The 21,375-nt window shown below is 37.1% G+C and overlaps 1 protein-coding gene across 5 annotated transcripts in view; it reads left to right on the forward strand.

Annotated features, from left to right (window-relative positions):
* The window catches only part of LOC310902285 (uncharacterized protein), an 85,794-nt gene that overhangs the window by 15,918 nt on the left and 48,501 nt on the right, over positions 1-21,375 (forward strand). For 3 of the 5 annotated variants that reach the window (XM_083843594.1, XM_083843596.1, XM_083843595.1), the window contains exon 1: positions 18,851-19,077. The exons of the other annotated variants lie outside the window; for them this stretch is intronic. The gene's annotated coding sequence lies outside the window, so the exon portion shown is untranslated. Of the gene's footprint in view, positions 1-18,850; positions 19,078-21,375 lie in introns of those variants that run through there. 5 annotated transcript variants of the gene reach the window in all.

Genomic DNA, 21,375 nt, shown 5'->3' on the forward strand with positions numbered 1-21,375 from the left:
ACTGTTATAGCTGGTATGATACTAATCATTTAAAACTGGTATATTATAAGTATCTGTGCACTTGTGGAAGTGCATGCACACACAAAAGTGTGCAGCACACTTGCACTACAAGTGTTAAACATACTGTAACATTTTCGACAGATTTCCAACAGATGAAAAGCATTAGAGATGCCACTGAATGTGAGGCTGGTCTGGATAACCTCCAGAGATCTTTTCCAACTAACATTTCTGTGATCAGTCTCTGAGTCACTCTTCAGGAAAAGCTGAGTATTATCATAGTAGAATAGATTTAAGACTGACTTAAGATCAAAGGTAGTCAATTCTGTAGGCATTTTAAAACATTCAAGCAAATTAATAAGCAACTGCTTACACACTAAGAATTCTTTCTTAGGGATTTATAAAGCCAATGAGTGTCCATGCTTCTATTCAAATAGAACTGATGAAGCAAGTATGTGTCTCACTGTATTTTTGTTTTTTTGTATTTTTGTATTTTTTGTATATTTTGTATTTTTGCTTTAAAGATATATGAGGACTTCAGGGTAGGCACTGCTGTATATGTTTGTACAGTCCATGATCAGTGTCTATCAGCATGGTTATTTCACAAACGAAACATATTACAGTCCTGCATTACAACGTAAACTCTATAATGTTGTGATGAAGGATCCAAGAAAAGAAAAAAATATATATATACATGGTATGATAATACAGGTACTAAGGCTCAAATTCAAGAAACTTTCTTATGCATAGAGGAGTGATGTAGGACTAATTTGTATATATAATTTTTAAAATTATGTGTTACTAGGCTGTTTTCATAGCTCAGTGAAACACTTATTTTGTAACTAAATAGCATCATTGTCAGTACTGTTTCATTACTATCATTCAAGAACGGGCTAATTTCTTTTGGTTCAAACTCCTCTTAGTGAGAAGGATTTAAAATATATATGCATATATAAACTTATAATTCATATTTTATTTTTTAAAAAACATAATATATAGAATATATTTATAAATATACTATATAATAATATTAGATTTTATTTTCTATTATATACTACATATATATACAATTTTGCCTTTCTTCTAATGAGTTCTTTGTTTCTAGTATCTGTAATGACTTACTAAAGACTCGTGAATGTACTACAGATCCACTAACTCTAGTATATAGCGTAGCTTGGCAGAGGGAATGCACACAAAGTTACCGGTAGAAAAGAATTAAGTGGATTTCATCACTTGACATCAAGCTGTAATGAATCTAACAAAAACTCTATTGTAGATCTTATTAGATTTTAGATGCATCATGGCTTAGATTCATGAGAAAATAGAGGCTTTTAATACAGTGTTGTAAGTGGAGGCTGTGCTGCTAGAAGGATGGGAAATTTTCAAGTAAATGTTTATTTGTGGGGGCTTGGAGCAATATTTTACTGTCTAAAACTAGTTGGGTTTTGTTTTTTTCAGAGGTAACTCAGTGTGCTTACTTGCACCATATTTTTTGTGTGACCTTTCCTCTTATACCTTGTGAAAACAAAATGTTGCTAATCTAGACTGAGAATTTTTGCTTTGTATAATTTGACATTAGTAATGTGGATGGTCTAATGCTGAACAGCATTGTTTTAATTACTTGTTCCTTTCATTATGAGAGTTCCATTCTAGAAGAATATGAAAGTCAGAATCGAAAATATCTGAATTCACTGCATCCCAATTTGAGTACAGTTTCATTGTATAGCTAGAAAAAAAAAAAGATTACATTTTCATTTGATTAGACTCATGTTTTTAAAAGCTAATTGTTGGGGGTGGGGGGATTGTAGGGACATGTAGAGACTTGATGTAAACCAAAAGTGAAAAAATATACTTTTTTTTCCTGGTGGAACTATATTACCCACTTATATGTTAATTTATATTTTTACAGACAGACATATTGAACTTGTAACTCATGTTGGTTGTTCTTGTACTGTCTGTGTAGCAATTTGAAAGGGGAATGCATTTCTCTTGGTCCATCAAGGGAGTTTGTTGCTGCTACTTTTCATCAGTTCACACAAACTGCCAAAACCAATGTCTGCCTTGCCTTCCTTATGTCTAATGCACTTTCTTTATAAACTCTGGGGATTAGACCAAGCTTTTATAACTGGCAGCATGGCAGAGCAAGGGAGGAAGGCAAGAAGGGGAAAAAAAGATACTAAAGCTTCTTACTAGGACACTAGGACCATTGCTTTTCATCAGAGCTGTCCTTGTGAAATGGTGATCCTTCCAGCAGCCCTTGGAAAGTTGTACTCCACCACTAAATGGAAAACCACAGTTATGCTCTGATGGATGTTCAAGATTACTGTATTTCTTATTCTCACTTTTTACAGTTTCAAATAAATGTGTCTCTTGTTTCCTGCTGCCTTACTGCTCCGCAAAAGTGCATTCACATGAGTGAAGAACTCCTTACGAATCCTCACAGATCTGCTGGACTATCTGTTTCTGTTATGCCTTTTACTACTGTCATGAGAAGTCAATATTTCATGTACATCTCTTTCCTCTGAAATCCAATCTCCTTCCTGCCTCTCTCTTCATTTTCTGAATTTTAGAATCAGGGTGCGTTTTTTTTCAGTTTGCTTATTTATCCATGAACCAACTCCTCCGCCTTGTGTTACTGCTTTTTCCATTGAAAGTTTCAGTCCTGCTTATAACACACATTTAATGCTTCTGCTCCTTACTAATTGCTTATTGGAAAAAGTAATATCTCGATGACACTTTGCTCATAGAGACTAATCGCTAAAGTGCCTGCCACACACGCAATTTTCTATTCTTTAGCCCATCCTATTTCTTTGATATTTCTCTACCTACAAAGTCCTTGGCTTGGACTGGCGTACGCTTCGCTGGGTTAGAAACTGGCTGGATAGCCGGGCCCAGAGAGTTGTGGTGAATGGAGTCAAATCTGGTTGGAGGCCGGTCACTAGTGGTGTCCCCCAGGGCTCGGTACTGGGGCCGGTCCTCTTTAATATCTTTATCGATGATCTGGATGAGGGCGTCCAGTGCACCCTCAGTAAGTTTGCAGATGACACCAAGCTAAGTGCGTGTGTCGATCTGCTCGAAGGCAGGAAGGCTCTGCAGGAGGATCTGGATAGGCTGGAGCGATGGGCTGAGGTCAACTGCATGAAGTTCAACAAGGCCAAGAGCCAGGTCCTGCACCTGGGCTGCAACAACCCCAAGCAGAGCTACAGGCTGGGAGATGAGTGGCTGGAAAGCTGCCTGGCAGAGAAGGACCTGGGAGTACTGGTTGATAGTCGGCTGAATATGAGCCAGCAGTGTGCCCAGGTGGCCAAGAAGGCCAACAGCATCCTGGCCTGTATAAGAAGCAGTGTGGCCAGCAGGTCTAGGGAGGTGATTGTCCCCCTGTACTCGGCTCTGGTGAGGCCGCACCTTGAGTACTGTGTTCAGTTTTGGGCCCCTCGCTACAGGAAGGACATGGACGTGCTCGAGCGAGTCCAGAGAAGGGCGACCAAGCTGGTGAGGGGTCTGGAGAACAAGTCTTACGAGGAGCGGCTGAGGGAGCTGGGCTTGTTCAGCCTGGAGAAGAGGAGGCTCAGGGGAGACCTTATCGCTCTCTACAGTTACCTTAAAGGAGGCTGTAAAGAGGTGGGGGTTGTTCTATTCTCCCACGTGCCTGGTGACAGGACGAGGGGGAATGGGCTAAAGTTGCGACAGGGGAGGTTTAGGTTGGATGTTAGGAAGTACTTCTTTACCGAAAGGGTTATTAAGCATTGGAATTGGCTGCCCAGGGAGGTGGTGGAGTCACCATCCCTGGAGGTCTTTAAAAGACGTTTAGATGTAGAGCTTACCGATATGGTTTAGTGGAGTACTTAGTGTTAGGTCGGAGGTTGGACTCGATGATCTTGAGGTCTCTTCCAACCTAGAAATCTGTGATCTGTGATACAATTTACTGACTCCTCAAAGGAAAAAAAAAAAATACATCTAAATGTACGCATTTAAATACTTTTTTTTTTTAGTTTTCAGGTCTTGCATATATATTTGAGAGACTAGACTAAAAATCAGAAATAGGTATAGGCTGTGTACCACAGATACTTATTAAGGTCCTTCCTTCCTAGGCAGGTACTGACAGAGTTAAGTGAGATCTCCAAATTATATATTCAACACGTGGGCAGGGTTAGGAATCTCAAAACAGCACCTACAGCATATACTATTCTCAGTGGGGGGTAAAAATGCTATAGGAAGTTCAGGAGAGGGGAGTACCTGACTTATGTGGAGATACATTTCTCCATAAGGAATATGGAGATAGAGTTTCAAACCCATTCTTTCCACCTCTGCAGAGCTCACTGGTTCTTTGCCAGAGCCCCCTAGGACTAAGTATTTAGTCCTGCATAGGATTTTCTAGCGTGTGTGCTCTCCTGGCTGTGATGACATATATGTTGCATAAAATAATTAGAGATTCATGGGTGGACTCATGGGAGAACATGATCCTTCAGCTCTGAGACTCTGTGGTTGCAAGTGGGAGAAGGTGTAAGGTTTCAGTCCCAGGCTCTGCTCAAGGACTATTGTTTACAGGAGGCAGGTGAAGACATTTGTCTCAGCTGATTGTTATGAAAAGTTGGGGGGGGGGGGGGACGGACACACAACATGTGACACCTGCAGGGAAGTCTTGATGGTTTTCTTCTAATTAATTCATTAAACTATTTAATTCCATAAATCAAAAAACTGTGATACAACCTATGACTGTAAAAAAATGCATTTCTTCCCTAAGGAGTTCCCCTTTTGTAGGTGTGATCTATAAAACACATCACAGCAATCCAGCTATTAGAATTTACATCTTAAATATTCCATGAGGTTAAACGAATTGGCTGTAGCTGTAGTGGTGGTACTTTGGCATTACTCTCCATGCAACTGTAAAATCATTTTAGACTGAAGACAAGACACTTGCACCATATTTGAAGTTTTGTCCCTTTTTTACTCTCTCCTTCCCAGCAACCTTGGTTAACATCCTATGATCTTTAAACAAAGATTACTTTTTTTTTTAATGACATAGAATTAAGATCCCTCTAAGAGCAGAGTAGGGCAAGGTTTTAAAATATCGATGCTTATTTACTTATTCAGAATGAGTTTTGAGCGTAATGCAGAATTGATTGTAGGATAGGAAAGACTGGTAAGATTTGAAGGTCTGAATTGATGCAGTAATTTGACAGAATGTAAGCACAAGTTAGTAAGATCTCTACCAGTTTTCTTTGAGAAGATAGCATTTTTTTCTCTTTCAGTATTGCAGCACCTTTTTACAAGTCTGGTTTACACGGTGTTCTTTATTAATTCACTAATTTTGCACCAGTACAACCAGATTGGTTTCAATAGAGTATGTTATGATTTACATTACTGAAGGACAAAAAACTTTTCTTACACAAAATAAATTTGACTCAGTAGGTTTCGCTTTCCTGTTGTTGTTTATTCCATGTAGTATGCTTTTTCAGTAATCTTTTAATTTCTCCATTGTTATCCTTACCCGTGTATATCCTGACAGCTGTCTCATTTGTTCAGAAAGTGTGAGAATAGCCGAAAGACTTTTATTCCTTCACTTTCCCTTTCCCACAAATAACAGTTAAAACACTAGCAAAGAATGAGTAAGAATAAAATGTTGGGAGAAATATATAGATGGATCTCTGTAATGGTCTCAATAGTTCCAAGATAATGGAGCTGTTAGATCCACATCAGATCATGCTTGCTGATAAGTAGTTAGTACAATCTGTCTGCTGCCATGAGATCATGTATGAGGAAAAAGGATTGTTTTCGCTTTCTTTAAGTGGCCTTATTTACATAGCTATTTTCTCCCCTGTCAGTAACAGAGCTGTGAGAATTCTTTTAATACACAAATTTTTAAAAAGACTGTGTTGCTATCCAGATTTCTATTTTTTCTTTACTAGTAAGCAGCATCCATTTTCTCCTTGTATTGCAGATCTTTTTTCCTTATTTTATTGACTTCATGCCTTTATCCGAATCAGCACAGCTTTTAATGTAACTTGTAAGCCTGTCATTAGGGACTTGATGGAAGCCTTCCTCAAATTGTAAATAAATTATACTTTATGTACAGCCATTATCATCTTTCTCTGGGGGTTTCAATGGCTCCAAGCTTTTGTGGTATAGACCATATCCCTTTAGGCAAGATATCCCTTCAGGATATTTCCCTTCAGGCATGATATGCTGGTTATAGTCATTACAATATTACTTTGATTATTCTCCAAATTACCCCTCATTACTGTACATTTTCTCTGCTTTTCTCATTACAGATATAAACATCGCATGTCTGTTGTGTTTTCAGTCACCCTTCCATTCAACTCTGTAATATACAACTTCTCTCAGTAATTTTTAATGGATTAAGAAAAAAGAGAGACCCAATTTCTTGTTATGTATGTTAAGTTTAAAATACAGGGAAATCAGAATATGGTTTGTTATTTAATTCAGAATTTAGCGTGCTTAAGTAACTAATCAGCTGCAGTAGCATGTTATAAAAGGCGTCTTTATGGTTCTGTTAGGAAGTATTATGAAATAGTCCTTGCCTTACTTCTTGATTGTCAACTGACCTGGGCTCTTTCAAAGCTATAATAAGAGAAGCGAGTTCCAGAGTTGAAGAGCCTTTGCTGAGAATTTCCTGTCAACATCCCCTGACATTTATATTTAGCGACTCAAGTGTTGCAGCTGACCTCAGCTGTCATGGCGGAACAAGGGGAGAAGTAGGTTACTTAATTACAGTCATTCAAAACCTTGACAATGCTTAACAAGTTATCTGTTATGATTCCCATTGGGTTACATGATTTCATGGACATGAATGCTATTGTCTGTTACATCATGTCCTATGGGAACATACAAGGATTTATTATACAGAGAAAAATTTGTGTGACAGCATCTTGAACCGACATATTCAGAAATGTCTTATGACCTTAACGACTTCCTTTTTAGTTCTTTTTAATATAAAAGATATACCCCCAGCATATACATGTAACAGATACAATAAACTTCTGCAAGTACTAGTCTGTAATTACTCTACTTTTTTTTGACTGTTGAAGAGTCACAGAAATTTGAGTCTCCATTTAAAAAAAAAAATTCTTTCTTCAGTGCCTACCATAGAAGACTGTAAGTGTCAAGTGTTCCTCTTGTCATCACTTTTCATAAGCTCATAGGTTAATCTTCATTTTCAGCAATCTCTTCACTTACTGTCCACGTATAATGTAGCTTTTATTCTGTTTCCACAGAAGACATTATCCTTGTATTTGAGGTTGTGTTCCAAGGAAGTCATGAAACTAGAGTCTTGGGTAAATTCCTTTGAAGGAGTTTCAGTTATACAAAACTCACGGGAACTACAGGTTTTCTGTGAAACATCAGTAACCAAATAATTGCTTCTGTACACTTTTTTCCCCTCTTTTTTAATGTTTGATCCTGTTGAAAGTTCTTAGCAACATTAGCCATACTTTAAAGCTTTCAGGAAGAAGCTTGGTACCACATGGAATTTCAACATTGTTCTTCTGAAGCTGACCAAATCCCACTTTGTATAATAGTCAGGCTGTGTAGCTTATAACATTATTGTAACAGAAGTTAATTATTGAAGTACATCTTTTCTTACTCTTGTGTGAGCAGTAACTGAATGGTAATAGTGGTCTTAAAACTACAATTAGTGGTCATGAAAACAGAACCTGAATTCATCTATGAGGTAGCACCACACATCTCCCCAAACCATTTCAGTAGCTGATGCAAAATTTACTGAAGCAAAGTCAGAAGATATGAAGCATGAAGATGCATGTTAATCATTGGAGATTTGTGTGCTATCCCTTTCTTTTTTATTTTTCACATTAACTCTATGTGGTTACAGCCAGGAATTTGACAGACTATTCTGCTACTACGCTGCAGTAGCAGAGAGCTCTGATTGGAGGCAGAAAGATAACTTCAAAAAAATAAGTAGATAAAGCTCTTGACATCTTCCTGTGGAACTTAAAAGAAGTTTAAGCAAAGGTATAGTTCTAAAGGACACCTTTAATTTTAAAAACAGCCTTTCTCTCAGTCACACCTTTGGTTCTTTTTGAGTCACAAATTTCACGGAACTTGCAAGAACATAAATTATTTGTGAGGCTTCTGAAATTTCATTTATGGGACCAAAACGTTCAAATGGTATTCTTGAGGGACTCGGGCCTTGCTCACAGGAGAAATCTGTCCTGGGGATATGCTTAGTGATTACACCTAACAGAGCCTGAACTGGCAATACAAGGTAAGCAGGCGTGTATTCCATATAACCACTGATAAGTTAGGGCCTTTATTCTTAGTTTTCTGTTTAGCCATCTTTGTATCTCTTGGTAGTCCTGCACATCATTTAATGTCAGTTCCTGAATGCTCCTGAATCTATGGCAATGCTTCAGGATCACTTTGGTTGGCTGCAGGTAACAGATGCTTGGTCCTAGCTTTATCTCGACACAAGCAGATTTTTATGCTAATAATATGAGGTTATTTTTCTTTTTAGTTTTCTCTTTTTGCAAAAAAACTTCTAAAAAAATTAGTGTTCTGAGGGCTTGTTCAGTCGCTTCAAGGTACAAAATGATCTGGAATACAAGTCTAGATTGTGCCTTAGATTGAACAAGTTCTAGGAAACAGAAATATGAGTTTGTCTCCATAACCTTTGTTTTTGATGAGACGATGAAATACCATTTGTGGCTTTGGAGGAATTATGAACTACAGGGAAACAAACAAAAAACCAGCCAAACAAAACGTCTTAAAATAGCAGCACTATTTGAACAAGAACTTTAAGTAGACATACATAAAGTGTCATGCCAAAAGACTCATTGTTGAAAATATTTTTCTCCAATATGCATTATTCAAATCTTCCTTTGTATTTTAGTTTTTGATCTAAGATTTAGTGTAGTGAGAATTTAACTTTTATTTACATATGTGTCAGCAAACTTATGTTTCTTTTCACACTAATCCTTCTCATTGATGCGGGCACCATTCAAATGAAAATTAAAATATTGTCACTTGATAGAGACAGTAATTGTCATCACTGATAATTATGAACTACCCAGAGGAATTCCTGCCTAGCAGTCAGGAAATGACTCAATTTTAATATTATCTATGCCTATTACAAACCTGAAAGGAATACCTCATACCGTCTTCTATGATCTGTGTGATATCACAAATGCAAGTTTCTGTCTTCTCAGAGCTAATGATTAATGAAAAATACGCTACTTAATTTTAAGAAAAGTAGCTTTTTTTTTTTAAAGTTATTGGAATTTGTTTGCTTTTTTCTTTTCCTTTAGAATGGTGTGCTGTCTCGTCAGCTTTAATTTGCGTTTAATCACAGAATCACAGAATTGAAGGGGTTGAAAGGGACCTCGAAAGATCATCGGGTCCAACACCCCTGCCAAAGCACGTTCCTTAGAGCAGGCTGCCCAGGTAGGTGTCCAGATGGGCCTTGAATATCTCCAGAGAAGGAGACTCCACAACCTCCCTGGGCAGCCTGTTCCAGTGCTCCGTCACCCTCACTGTGAAGAAGTTCTTTCGCATGTTGGTGTGGAACTTCCTGTGCTCTGTCTTGTGGCCATTACCCCTTGTCCTATCCCAACAAACCACTGAAAAGAGGTTGGCCAAATCCCTCTGTCTCCCACACCTCAGGTATTTATACACATTGATGAGATCCTCTCAGTCTTCTTTTCTCCAGGCTGAACAGACCCAGGTCTCTCAGCCTTTCCTCACAGGGAAGATGCTCCAGGCCCCATATCATCTTTGTGGCCCTCCGCTGGACTCTTTCCAGGAGATCCCTGTCTTTTTTGTACTGGGGAGCCCAGAACTGGGCACAGTACTCCCGGTGAGGCCTGACGAGGGCAGAGTAGAGGGGGAGGATCACCTCCCTTGACCTGCTGGCCACGCTCCTTTTAATGCACGCCAGGATCCCATTGGCCCTCTTGGCCACAAGGGCACGCTGCTGGCTCATGGTCAACCTGTCGTCCACCAGGTCCTTCTCCTCAGAGCTCCTCTCCAGCAGGTCATCCCCAAGCCCCTTAGAAATAGAAGAATAGAATAGAGTAGAATTTCTTACTGTAGAAATAAATCATTATACCTCATTTTTTGGCTAACTTGGAGTTTCAATCATCATATAAAATGAGAGCTCTTAGTTGTGTTTCAGAATTAATATATAAAAACCTGTCTTTTCCCAGTGTTCTTTCTCATGCGTGCATGTACTGTCAGATTATAAAGTAATTCAAGATTAGTGAAACATGGTCAGGTTGATTAACAACCAACAATTAAATAATTTCCCAGTGAAAGACCTTAATACTTTTAAATTCTTGCTATTGGGTTGTACAGATCTAGTACCTATAACACAGACTGCCACTGTGGATGTAGAGAATAGTGTTAGCTGTACTTTATTGAACTCCAGCAGAGCGTCTTGGAACACCATGGGCAGTATATTTGCCTATGATTCTATCTAGAGAATCTTTTATTAAAAACATTTAAGTAAAATATATCAAAATAATAACGTATGATTATATCAATGCAAATTTCATGCTAAAATGGTAAATTTGTACTCAAATGATAAGTTTTCAGTTTGCCTGAAAGCAAATTGCACAGGTTTACTGATGTATATGTGCTCTACCCAATTATGCAAAGTAACGAGCACTGATGTGAACCTTTTGTGCAACATAAACTAATCAAGATAAGAATACAACTGTCAATTGGTGAAGAGAAACACACATCATAAAACCAAATGTTGAAGAATTAAAATAAATGCTGCACATATGACTGTATGTCATTACTACATTTACATTATGTTTGCTCTCAAGGCAAATGTGATTAGGAATCCACTGTTAAAATGTTATCCTTTCCTACTTGGGATTGTGGGAGTAACCAGCTGTTTAAATTTTTTACTGCCTGTTGAATAAAGCCTGAATCAAGCACTGAGGTATTTAAATGAATTCTGTGTTTTTTAGCTTGTCCAGTTACAGTTCAGAGTCTGATAGATTTAAGACGTAGAAACAAACATCCTCTGTCATATACAGCCTGGCCAGCATTATGGCAGCGCTGCAAACTTTCCCTGTCTGATCTGTTAACCTCTGGAGGGCATGACGCTCAGCAGCTGATAAAGTGCTCTATGCTGAAACCAAAATTATGGGTTCTAATGAACCTCAGAAATGCTGCTGTCTTTGAAATGTGACTCCCTGTCCAGTGAGAAGTGGGCTGTTTTCACAATATTGAACAGCCACTAGATGATAATGACCTTCAATAGCTACAGCTTGGGGCTAGATCTGAGTTTGATACTAAGAGGTGAAAAGCTTTCAGACTCAGTACCAGTCCCTTGAGCTATTTAGTCCTCCCAATGACTTATTTCTTGGTAAACATAAATCCCTTTTGTCCTCATAGTGCTTGTTACTCTGCAGCAGCTTTTGTACAGGCTTTGTATCATATCTGTATGGTAGATTTTCTGTTGGTTTGAACCCTAGTCTGTTCTCATTCACATCATCCGAAGAAAAAAGAGAAAAAGTGCTATTGGTATGAGAACTTGTTTCAAAGTCCACCAATGTCAATTAGCTCCAGCTTTGCTGGGCTTTGAATCTTCAGTGAAAGGAATTTGGGCAGCTGTGTATTCTTCCTTTTCCTCAGTGCAATCCACAGCTCAAGCTCAGCATTGCAGTGCGTGTCTCAGAAGTCTAACTGGTTAGGTTCAATTCAAATCTATTGCCAATTTTGGCAGTTAAAGTACATCTTTAAAGCAATGTGTGCACGAGTGGTAAAAATAATCTCTCAGTTCTACTAGCAGATCAGATTTTCTCATTAATACACACAAAGCATTCTGCCTGTGATTCTTCTTTCCTCCTTGTAACTTCTGTCTTCCTCTTGATTGAGTAGGTCAGTAATGTAAACTGATAAATTGCAGAGAAAAAAGGTGTGGACGTGAAGACTTTCATCATCCTCATCACTTTAGAATGGCCTCTGGTGAACGAATCTATACCTACATGCTTACACAGCTTTTTTTTATATTGAGTATTTGTTAAACATTTTCATGATAGCTATAAAATAAGGTACATAATGTGCCCATGTTTACTAGGGACATACCGTGATACTGTATGGTTACACTAGAAGTTACAGATCTAAAGCATCTTTGAAGTAATGTTTGTATCGAATATTCTTTACTTATCTGGAGTAGGACCCATATGTGTAGACTGGCAAATACAGAATCGTTTATTTTCCTTCTAACATCAAATTCACTTTTATTGTTGTTGTTATTAAACCACTAGCTGATTATTACTGTATTTAGACTATACTTTGTCTCTGCACATTTATTCACAATTTGTAACTCCTGTTACAAAGAAATTAATTCAGGTCCATTCAAATATAGCTTGGCTTGGAATGTATATTTAATATATATTTATATTGATGTACTTGATTGTAAGGCCCCAAGTAGATTGCAAACATGATCAAAATAAGAATATAAGCCATAAAACCTTGTGTGCCTTTGTTGTTGTACTTTAATTCTGTTAATCGCCCTAGGTAAAGATTAGCTGCTGTTGTCAATTTAATTCAGCCTCAAACAAAGCAACAAGGTCACTTTTTTCTTTCCTTTTTTTTTCTTTCTTTCTTTCCTTTTATTTTTATTTTTTTTAAACAAACAGGATTGAGTTGTCATGTAGTTCTAATAGGCAGCACAGGGAATCATTAGTCCACCTCAGCTCCCTGACTGATGGGCATTTCACTTCAGTCATCTGACTGAGCACTAGTGGCCCAGTACTATTGACACCATGTCAGAGCTGAGAGAAGATAGCTTAATCGTCTCAGACACTCTCTGCATTGATTTGACAAGTTGCTGTAATGACCTTCTTGTTTTTCTGAAGGATTACTGTTTACCCAGGGAGGTGCTGCTGAGTGCATGTACTGCATTGTCATGGAAACTATTATTGTTGCATCTTGATCCCATTAATGCTGTGGTGTGTGACACAGATATGAGAAGCTGAATATTTCAATGAAGCACAGTCTACCTCAGCAATACTAATCACTGACCGTTCATCAGGCTTACAAAATTTGCAGCTAATTCTGCACAGCTTGGCCAACAGGAATTAAAAGGCCATAGTGACTTAGGGTACTGACCCGTCTTGTCTGGGTATTTTGTGAGGCCCAGGTAGCTTCTTAACTTTAAAGGAAGAAAGTGCCACTGCTTCTTTTGTTTGTTTGTTTTCTTTTATATTTTTTTTTTCTCTCTGACATAGATAGTTTGCCAGAAATTTAATTTAGGGTGTTTTGTATTTGAAGGAAGAAAAAAAAAAAAACACAAAACACAACAGGAGAAGAAAATACTCCTCACATATGAAGCATGAATAACCATCAAAGAAAATTTTTTTTTTTCTTTTGGGGGGGGGTGGGGGGGAGTTATTTGGTGTACGGGACATTTTCTGGATCATGTTGGAAGTGTAGCAGTCTATAACTAATGTATTGTTTTTACCCCTATTTCCTTGTACCTTTAATATAATAGCAACATAAGACATACCTCACACCTTATAACCTTATATTCTCCCTTTTCCAGAACAAGCATATTTTTTCTCAGCCATTTCCTTCTGGCATTTGGTATATGAGTGTGTGATAGTTTGATCTTACTGTCTCTAGAAATTAGTTTCTTAGTACACCGCATTTGGCAACAGGCTGAAACAAGCATGGTCTCAGCAGTGATTTTGACAAAAAAGAGTGAAAGAGCCACCGATAGGAAGCAAATAGTCCTAACAGGTTAGTCTGTAAGATGTGATAGCTGATTTCTTGGAAAAGACAGTATAGCAGGCTCCCTTGCAGGCTAGATCTAATGATTAAGCAGCAACAGAAGTGGTTGTTCTGACAAATTTGAGCAATTTCCTGTACATTGATTTTTGATGAGAAGAAAAGAAAATCCCCAATGTTTTTTACGTGAAGAATCATCTTTTATACATGGCTTAGTAACTAGGAAATATTGTTGGAAAACATGTCAATAGAAGATGAGCTCTTAGCCAGTGACCATAAGCTGTGAATGAAAGAATGATGTTATAGAAGTAGCACTTTAGGAAAAGGGGGTTTTATTTGAAGATTAAGATTTATTTCAGTTTTATTCTTCATTCCTCATCTTACGTGTTGCAAGGATACCCAGGCTTAGAATCTGTTATATCTTAAGATGTCTAACTGAATTAGACGGTGAAATCAGTGCCTAGCTGTAGTAACACCCACCATTTCTCTTCATTCAATCCAATGTACAACTATCCAGTTACCAGTTAGTAGTTTGGGTTATTGACAGATGTGTCTTATTGACTTCCTTGTTTAACCTAATGAATAATGAAATGCCTTTCACCATATTTGAGAAAGTACTGAATAATATTTCTTGCACCGTGTCATTGGTTTTCATCTGATCACATAGTCATTAATCCATCTGCTTTGATTCTAAGTGTTCTTGGTGAGATACTGTCGTACAGTTCCAGTACAGTTCCTCGCTGCATGGTATAGTGTACCAAATGCTCTTTGTGGTGTTCTTTGAGAAAGATGTGCAAAAATCACTGTTTTTGAAGGTTTATTTCTCATTAGCCGGGCTAGGAAGGTTTTTTCCAGTAATGTTGTCTGGAACTGATGAGACATAAATATTTAAGGGTTTTTTCATTGATCAGCTATTTCAAATGATGTACTAAGGTCAAAGATGGTTATGATTACATTTCCTTTTTTTATGGAGAGGAGTAAATCCTTCACAAGTATAGAATGGCCTGAAATCTTCTGAGAAGAGCTATTCTTGAAAGACAGAATTAGAATACAGACAGAATACAGTTCCTGTATTTGCATTTAGGCCTATTTCTCAGTGGCCTCTGGGTTTGTTCTCAATGTGGGAAATGTGCCTTTTTGTGCTAAGGAAATCCTTTGTTTTAGGGCTCACTTGAGCCAAAGTAAATCTATAAAATGACTTCTGGTTTGGAAAATATTTGTCAGGTTCACATTCTGAGCTTTTGTTTGCTTGGAACTTCCCAGTCCTCCGTTGCAACAACGAAAATCATGGATAGCGGTAGCCCAGCATTACATAAGCAAGTATATCTTGCACTGAGTAAGCTCAGGAACTAGGCAGGATCTGAGACTCTAAGGAAGCACTGTGTTCATTGCTTGACTTCTACACGTGCAAAAGTGTGCTTGGTTCCATTAGGCAGAAGAAATTATTTGACCGGGACAAGAAATGGTTCTTTTATTTTCTGTCCAATGTCCAAGGCAGCTGCTTGTTATGTGCAACAGGAAATAGAGCCCAGGAATTCTTCCTTCCCTGATGCAAATCTAATCTAATTTATGCCATGCACAGTTATTTGTTTATTAAAAATACAGCCTGAGGTTGTCAACCTTAAATAATCAGGCATAAACAAATGTAATTAGTACCATTTCATATTTTTAAATTCTCTAGAGATTAATCTTTTGCATTTATTAATGTGTGTATGTGTGAGATGTATACACAGCTCATGTACAAAATAAAATGCACTTCTATACGGCTATGTCAGACAGGAAAAGACCAGAATATGTACTACAGTAAAGTAGATCATATGGAGTTTAAGTAAATATTAAAATGACGGACTCCAGAAGAGATTCACTGTAAACCTGCTGATCGACAATATGTTGTCTGCTGTATCAATATCCTAGTACCTATGATTCAAATTAAAGCGTGAGTGAATATGGGATTATGAGTCACTTTAAATTCAAACATATTTGAAATTGATAACTCAGCATAATTGCAGAATACTTACTTGGCACTAGAATGTTCATTTAGCCAAAAGGGACACTGCGTGCAGCTGAAATAACACCTTAAGACATTGAAATTAAAAGTGTACCTAGCTTTATTTTATTTAGTTTATTTTATTTATTTATTATCAAAATCCAAATTTGAATACCAATAAAAATGAATTCTACATTTTTAAAGACTGCTTCAGTCCTGTCCTGGTAGGCTTAAATTGGGATCCTTGTTAGAGCTTGATAGGAAAGGGGGAAAAGGGTTAGGAAAGAGCTTGATAGGAAAGGGCTTTTATAGGAAAGGGGCTATCTTTCCCATTTAAACCAGGCAGTAGGGTTTTATGGCCCTGGGACTGCTTTGAGGTGACATGGTTCTACTCTTGCTTCTTTAAAGGACACTCAATCTGAAAGGTGTTTAACCAACTAACAAATAAATACTCATTTAATATCCTTTTTGGAGAGTTACAATACATGTATTTGGACCACTAGGACCAGATTTCTGCTACAATTTTAAAGCCAGTTCTATAACTAGTGTTGTGTGGAAAGACTCGGTCATGACAGCTAAGCACTAATGTTTCAGGACTTCATACTTCGCAAATTATCTCCAAGAGCTATGAACTGAAACTTCAGGATGGGTCTGCTGAGAAGATGTAAGGTCTGGGAAGACAAAGTTATCCATTAAGCTTTCTTATTCTATTGTGGTATTTCTGCATTTTATACAATCTTGCTGTTACTACAGTTAAAAATCAAAAAAGCACTGGTGGAGCATTTGATATTATGTTAGGTACAAAGTGTGAACTTTAAGGCTTGGTTGACAAAAAGATAACTTGACAGTGCACACAAAGTAACACAAACTGCAACTAGAGCAGCTGCTGCCTTGCATCTGAATGAGTTTGGAAGATGAGAAAGATGATATGTGCGCTGTGAATTTGTCTCAACTAAGCATGAATTGCAAAGCTTTTTTTTTATTATTTTTTTTTTAACCCCAAATGTATAGAAAGAGTTAGTGTGTTTAAAAGCAAACAAAAGGGAAAAAAAAAAAGTCAATTTTTTTTGAGGCATGGATCAGCTCTTGTATTGATTGTGTACTTTACTTGCCATGTCTCAGCAGTCATAAAGGTGTTCTGTATGCCTAGCAGTCTTAGAAGAGTGTTGTTAAGCCAAGTATTCATGGAGCTTTTAAAGCTGGTGCTTTTAAATCGTGATCAGTCATATGACGCACCAGTTTTTGTGCCACTTTAAAACCATTGAGAATGGAAAATAGGCCACCACTAAGGGATTTCTGTTTGTGATGAGGCATGTTAGACCCTATCTGCAGCCAGACTGTTACAGATTAAGTTTATACAATTAGAAACAGATTGGACAAAGAACTTGTAAATATAGAATGATGAATAAGTTTTTACTGGCAGGACAGTGATCTACTTGTTGTAATTTCAGTGGACATTTGATATGATTACTTTTGTCTGTGATATGTAATTTCATAGGCCCAGAATATTCAACATGAAGCCACAGAAAAGACAACAGAGGTTTTCTAAAATAAATCCCTCCTGTTTTATGCCAGAATTTGCGTTAACTGTAATGATTGGTCCCAGTCTGAACAGCTGCTTGTTGCTGGCTAACTGCTATAACTATTTTTTTCATATGAGACATCAATGACATATCCGTTTTCTCCAGGAGAGAATGCATTTGTTTGCTGAAACCAGTACCTTCACATTTTCAAGCAGAAGTTCCAATTGCCAGTCTGGTAGCATTAAAAGATTCTTTACCAGGATTAAAGTTTTAAGAAATATTTCACAAGAGATGATGTAGACAGATTGTTCCAGGTATGCGTTGCACACAAAGTATCTACTTTAATTGGTTTTGAATTTTCATTTATGATGTTTATAATAACATCATAACTCTTATTTCTCATAGCACGGTACCAAATATTCTCAAAACTGAAGTCTGATCAGTTTTCATGTTGCTGTTTGCAATCAAGTATCCTGTAGCTATCCAACTTTTCCAAGTAGAATAACTATGAATTCTGCCAGTTTTTAATAGATGTATGTTCCATCATGCTTCTCAAAAGCTTTATTTCCCTTTTGTGGATCTCTTCAATTCCACTCTATTGTACTTCTGGTGAGGCAAAAACATACAATACTTCATATGAGGGCATCCTATTGTGCAGCACAAAGAAGCCCCAGCTCTTCCAAATAATTTGCTTCGGTTTTTATTATTATTATTGTATATGAAATGCACTTCATTTAGTAGTAATGGAAAATAAGAATTTCCCAAAGATATTTCTGTTGAAGTCAATTGGGAAAGTATAAATCTGTTGGCAGTTAGGTGGAGCTCCTGGAGAGTAAGAATATGAGCAATTATTCCTCTGAATATTTCATTGAAAATGTAACGTTTCTGGCACACTTGAAGCATTTGTTTAGCTAAGGGGAGTTGGACAGTGGTTTTTGTTTGGTTGGTTTTTAAGGAGAGGATATAAATAATTTATTGTTTAGCAGACCTGCCATGTTGCAGTGAGAAGTTATTTTACCCTGCCATAGGGAAAAGACCTAGGTCTCCCCGTGTCTTTTAGCAGAGTGCAGCATCAAGTAGCAAATGAAGATTTTTACTAGACACAGCTTTATTTTTGTCATTCAAAAGGATGTTCTTTTTGGTTCCCCAAGTTTTTGAGTTTCTTTAGTACCTTTTACCCTTGTTCTGTTTTTCCTCCTGTAAAAGGGACAGCAGAAGAACAGAACCAAAGAACAGAATTTAATTGCTAAAGCTTAAGCAGAACCTTGTACTCATAATCTGGACCTCAGTCCAGCTCATACATTCTTGACACTCCTCAAGGTAAATTTTGGAGAAAACATTATCGAGAAAATACTGTTGTCTTTCTTTCCGCAGGACACATCATCCACTCTTCCTTTTTTTCCTGCATTTGCTTATTTAAATCTCAAGCTATAACTACTCCAGCAGTCTACCGGAAAGTAAGCAGGAGTACGCTCATGAGACAGCAGTTGTGCTGTGGTAGCTGCCAGCATACATCTTCTCAGGTAGATGTGATGTAGCACAGGGCCCTGGTTGACAGATGCAGGTGATGTGGTATTTGAGGATTAGCAGAATGCCCACAGCTGTGGCTACAGAGTAGGGAAGCACATGTCCTTGATCACCTTAATCTCCTGTATAGGTACCTTTGCTTCCTTGAAGCAGGATGCCTGGAAGTATTCTTTATAAAATAACCCTTCATTTTGCTAAGGGTCTGCTGCAACTGCTTTTAAAGATGAATTGATGTAATTGCTGCGACAGCATTCCTGGCTTGATTTTCCTCTCTCTTCTGCCAGTGTGTGAACAGCAAAAGGTTCATCAAACTCATGGGAGTGGGTGAGATTGAGTTTGGATTATTTCAATCCGTATTTGTGTTACTACCTTTGCTATAGTACTTTTGAGAAATTGCAATTTTTTTCCTGTTTTCTTATTCCACCCATTTCTAAGAAAACTTCTAAATTTCCTAAAGCGTACTCTACATATGGTAAAGGCTGTGGGTGTTGTTTTTTTGTTTGTGTTTGTTTTTCCTAAGCTTAGTTTTGTTAAGTTAGTATGTCTAAACAATACTATTTGATTTATTCATTCAAATGTCTCATTGCTGCTTTGATCTGTTTCAGTTGCAACTTTTCCATTTTGTCTGTAGTTGCATTTGCTATAGCATTACCTGGTCTTCATAAGTCAGTAGAGTTTTGAGCAAAGGAGTATGGTGATTTCTGCTCTCTTTCAAAGTCTCTTATTGAAAGTAAACTTGCTAAGATGAGCTATTAGCAGCTTTACTACAGTCTGTAATTTTTTTTTCTGGTTTCTACCACACAGCAATGAGTGGCAAGTCTGTCAGCATGGAAAGAAAAAAAGCCTTTGCTTATACTGTATCTTGTGGTTCATTGCATTGTGACACTGATTTTTTTTTATTATTATTATTTTTTTTTGTGTGCTGGCCATGGTAGTAAATACAGCTAAGGCTGTTTTACATCACTGATGAGAATATTTATTTCATAGGGCTTGGTTATGAGACTGACTTCAAATCCTCTTTCCCCATTTAAATCATCCAAATGTTTTTCTATGTCATTATATAAATATTAATTAATACAGAGAGGAAATGTTAGTTATTCTTATTACATAGTTTTTTGGACATTCAAGCCTTCTTTGACTTTTTATTAAACACTAACAATTACAAATTCCACTTTGTCTATGAACCCTGTTTATAGACGGCATTATTCACTCAATTGACTGTAACAGTTATGATTACCATCAGTGATTTAAATATATGTTTATGTTGGAATGCGGAAGGCATTTCATTATTAATGCATTCTTATAAATCTGGCTCTCATTTAGATGACAATCAGTTCAACCAATGCATTTTCCAGTTCTTACTTGTGTTTGACTGCTGTGTGGAAGTTGCAGACTCATTTAAAACATCTTTGAATAAGGCATACAGGTGTGCATTTTCCTAGATAGATCGCATATCCATGAAAGTTGTAAAATCATATGGTATTTTACAGCCCTTTAGACAAACTTGCCATCAATATTTTAGTGTATTTTAATCAAGAGGAATAAAGCATTTATTTTTTAGTAGTTGGAGTAACAGTTAATGAATGTGATTTCTTTTTTTTTTCAAAGCAGTCATTAACTTTAAAAAATTAATAGTCATTAATTTAAAAAAAATAGTCAAACAGAATTCTTGGTGTTCTTTTGATACGTAAGCACTAATAATTAGCCTCTTATCTAACCTTTGTTTCAATTTTACTTTTGATCAAGTTAAAAATGCTTCTTCAAGGTTAGATAGATTTTATGCTATTTCCAAGTGTTTGCCACAGTAATGCCTTAGTTTGTTTAAAAAAAAAATAAGCAGTGTTAGCATGATTTGCAGGGCATTTCCTATTCCCTTCTTCTGACACCTTTGTGTTATTGTAGAAAACTAAAGACATAGGGAATCTGCAGATTTGTTATAGCGATGGGAAGTATTTCCACCTGGAGGTCAAGCTGGATGCAATGGGGCTGAGATACCATGCCGACATCTCTGAAGCCCTGTGTGGTTGAAAGCGAGTCAGAAGGAAAGAGAGTGAAGTGCTAGGGTTATCATACTCAAACGGGAATTCTTTGTGGAACAAGCACCTAATAAACGTTAGGTATGTCGAAAGGCCTAGGTTTTATTGGAGTTTTCTGGTAGAAACAAGTTTCAGAACTGAAAAGCGAGCTGCTTTATGTGCTTGATATTGCACTTTCATTACTTTAGGAAGTTTGTTACTACAGTAATTCATGAATCCATTTTTTATCTTTCTTCTCTAAGATATTTGCCAGTTCTGTCTTTATTACAACTACTGTCATTACTCATGTTTCGAAAGATGCTGTAACTTAAGTTCAATATTGTATGTACTGTAGTGAGAAAACCTGCTGCTGCCCTTTCTCATCTAATGAATGCCAGAATTGTCACAGGAATAATATATATAGACCAATTAAAAAAAACCTGCTATTTTAGTTCTTACAGGAGGTATATGGTGGCAACTATGATCTTGTAGGCAGTGGCACTGTATTTTGACACTCAAATCTAACCACATGTAGCTCCTTAAAACATTTTGAGTCTTTTGAATTTGTACCTTTTGTTGTCAAGTAAATAAAATTATTGTAATTTTA

The sequence above is a fragment of the Anser anser genome, assembly GCF_964211835.1.
Source record: "Anser anser genome assembly, chromosome: 7".
Classification (NCBI taxonomy): domain Eukaryota; kingdom Metazoa; phylum Chordata; class Aves; order Anseriformes; family Anatidae; genus Anser; species Anser anser.